The following is a 3,296-nucleotide window of genomic DNA, read 5'->3' on the forward strand; positions in this document are numbered from 1 at the left end:
CCCCCTTGCCTCCTCTCCCACCAACACCGGAATGGAGGGGGAGGGGGCGTGGGCTTGGCGCGGTTTTTTTGGTGCTTTGAATGGAGAACTCTGTTTCCCATGATGCTTTGTTTCTTTCTCTTTAATCTTCCCGGCTGGGGCTGCAGCACGAGGACCGGAGCGCGTGGTGTGAGCAGCTGGAGCACACCCTGGACGGGGCTGCTCCGACTTCAATGGGAGTAGTAGGTAAGGGTGCGAGAGCCCTGGGAAGAGGCCAAGGGATTCCCAAGGCGATAGGGAGGGGGTTTTGTTTGTTCTCTTTTTACAATTTCAAAAGGTTGGAGAGTGTCTGCCCAAGGGGATATACACAAGATGAATAGATAATTAAAGTAAGGTACTAACTGGAGAAGGTGCTTTCTCTGACTCTGTGGGGCTCAGTTTTGCCAAGTTGCGTCCAGTTTGGAGCAATTTTTTTAATGGTGAAAAAAAGAGAAGTGTAGAAACTTGATGAAAGAGGAAAATTACTCCTTTTTTCTATATTAGCTTTAGTCTTCTATAGAAAATCCATTTTAGACTTGTGTGATTGTAATGAATCAGTTTAAAGAGTTTTCTTTTAAAGCCTAAAATTAGTTGTGTGGGATATTATGATGGAAGCTCAACTTTTAAGATATCCACACTAATTAAATGTCTTACAAATTCCATGTGTCTGACTTTTTTTTTTACACATTTTAACCCATCATGGAAGAAGTAGGGGAACCTTGTGAGTCCTTTTCAAGTAGGGGCTCACTTCTTTGCTGCATGTTTTTAGGTAAAATAAGCACTTGGAAATGGGAGAAGGTTTTATTATGGATGATAATGACATGAAGGAAAGAAGAGCTAATCCGCCTTCTTTGGGTTTAATGGAGAAAATGGGTCCATAAATGTTTAAACAGAACAAGAGCCCTTTGAAATAGATCAAAATGTGACATCTCTAGGCCATCTGTGCATTATGTGAAGAGTGCAGGAGGCTGTTTCTTAAACCAGCTCTAATATTTCTCTCATTTTCTATTAATGGGGTGGGGGCAGGGAATATTCATTTAATCTAACAGTCATTTTATACAGAGTCCTACCTCAAAAAGAGAATACTCACCCTGATTTTACATGCATCTTTTCTAGATAAGACTCTTATAAAACCAGAGTGGACATAATGAGACTGTGAATTTACTGGGATGCTGATATCAAGTTTTCTCAGATGGAGAGAAGTCCAAAATCCACTTATACTTAAGAATTGGACTTTTGAAATTGCTAGTGTTTTCAACTGTGTAAATAATCCAGATTATTAATATTTTTCAAGATTTGCCGGACACTCCAAAACCTAGCTTGGATACTTTAAGCCAAAGGAAAGCATGTTTCAGGAATATTAACTAATAGTTTACTTGTCCAGTGTCTAATTTTTTGTTTTGTTTTGTTTTTAACCAGGTGAGTCTGAATAGATCTGTGAAGATGGAAAAGAAGAGCTAGTGGAAGACAATTTTACTACAGGAATAGGCCTTGGCCATGTAAAAGTGCTTACAGTGCAGGTAGCTTTTTGAGATCTACTGCAATGCAAGCACTTCTTACATTACCATGGTGATTTAATCAATGGCTACTGAGAAATGTAGTTTGTGCATAATTAAGTTGTTGATGCTTTTGAACTGTTCTTCATAATGTGTCTCTTGTGTTAAGGTGCATCTAGTGCAGTTAGTGAAGCAGCTTAGAATCTACTGCCCTAAATGCCCCTTCTGGCACAGGCTGCCTAATACACAGCATTAAAAAGTATGCCTTGAGTAATCATTTGAATAGGCCAAGTTTCAAAGATTTGTATTTTGCATTTTCATTGTTTGTTGGGAGCAGATGTTGGGAACTGTGTGCAGTGTACAGTTATTTACTAAGGATAAGATCCTAGTAGTACCAAAGTGCTCATAGTGCAGGTAGTTTTGCCATTATTCTACTGTAGTGTGAGCACTTCTAGTACTCTTGGATAATGAATCTCTTATTGATGGAGAGAATATTCAAAGACACTGCTACTTACGATTAGTTTTGCAGGTTTGCATTTCAGCGTATATATGTATATATGGCTGTGCAAATCCATGCAAAACTGATTGTGATAATGTGTGCTGCCTACTGCTTTATGACTATCTTCACACACATCTCCAGTATTCACACCCATTCATCCATGGGTGGGGATTTGTTGCATTACTTGTGTTATATATAAAGTATTGCACTTGTCCCGGCCTGTGGAAGAAAAGAGGATTTTATCGTCTTCTTTTAATTTTTGAAGGTTATAATTTCTGATATTTGGTAATTGTACAATGACCTGTTTTGCTGTTGTCGGGTGGATCACGATGCAATTTTGATTAGTATAATAGGTGAAAAATTGCACGGTATCCATCTGTAAACCGCAGGACCTTTCTTGACGGCAGTTTTTATCAATATAAAGTAAGATGGTAAAATCCTTTCTCAAGTTACTGCTATTAAAAGTGTTTTGAATTGTATTTGGATTTTTAAAATGATGTTAAATTTTTAAAAACAAAATGGAAATCATGAAGTGTTTTGGCAGTATGGGGAATGATCATATTGTTACTAAAGTAAATGAACCTCAGATTTGCAAAATAAATGACATTTATAGATCTGAAAAAACTGGACTCTTTTTTTTAAAAGATTAACAACACTAAAGAGGATTTTTAAAAAATATCATGGTGGGGAGGGGGTCCTAAAGGAAAACTCAGGCATAACTACTTTCTAAGTTTATATCTATGTAAAATACCAGACACTTACTTTTGGGAATTTTGTTATACTTACAAATATTGAGGCAAAATGTGTTCATTTTGTTTTAAGTACACATGCATAATCTATGAGAGGAATGCAAAGCTGTAAACCCATAGCATTCCTGCCCTTGAGGAACTGGGCACACTTGATCTACCATAAGAAAAGAGTAAACTTGTCAAATTCAGTAAGGGCCACTGAGAGGGAGAAATACAGCCTTACATTGTAGTCTAGTAAATGTTGGACACCTGGGCTTACTGTTAGGATTTGGGGTTCAGGAGCTCTGTAGGGTGACTAAATTTGAGCAGAAATTATTCATGCACTGGCACTTAGCTGTTTGAGAGATCACAAGGTAGAAAAAGTGAATATTGACTAATAACACAATAAGTGTTAAGTTTATCCAGCCAGTTGGCACCTTGATAAGGCAGTTTGGATTCTCTAGAGGTTCTTAAACCTTAGCACTTGTTAGAACACAGATAGCCACCTCTACCTCCAGAGATAGTTTCAGTAGGACTGGGGTAGGGGAGGGTCTG

At 38.0% G+C, this 3,296-nt stretch overlaps 2 non-coding genes across 2 annotated transcripts; both read left to right on the forward strand.

Moving 5' to 3' along the window:
• The first annotated feature begins 2,022 nt into the window (after positions 1–2,022).
• Positions 2,023–2,110, forward strand: MIR19 (microRNA mir-19). Its single transcript, NR_129064.2, has one exon. It is a non-coding gene; the product is annotated as a microRNA mir-19 (primary transcript).
• A 54-nt stretch (positions 2,111–2,164) lies between these two features.
• MIR92A (microRNA mir-92a) lies at positions 2,165–2,247 on the forward strand. Its single transcript, NR_129065.2, is given in 1 exon segment — positions 2,165–2,247. It is a non-coding gene; the product is annotated as a microRNA mir-92a (primary transcript).
• Positions 2,248–3,296: the final 1,049 nt, after the last annotated feature.

Source organism: Eptesicus fuscus, chromosome 1, assembly GCF_027574615.1.
Source record: "Eptesicus fuscus isolate TK198812 chromosome 1, DD_ASM_mEF_20220401, whole genome shotgun sequence".
In the NCBI taxonomy this organism is placed as follows: Eukaryota; Metazoa; Chordata; class Mammalia; order Chiroptera; family Vespertilionidae; genus Eptesicus; species Eptesicus fuscus.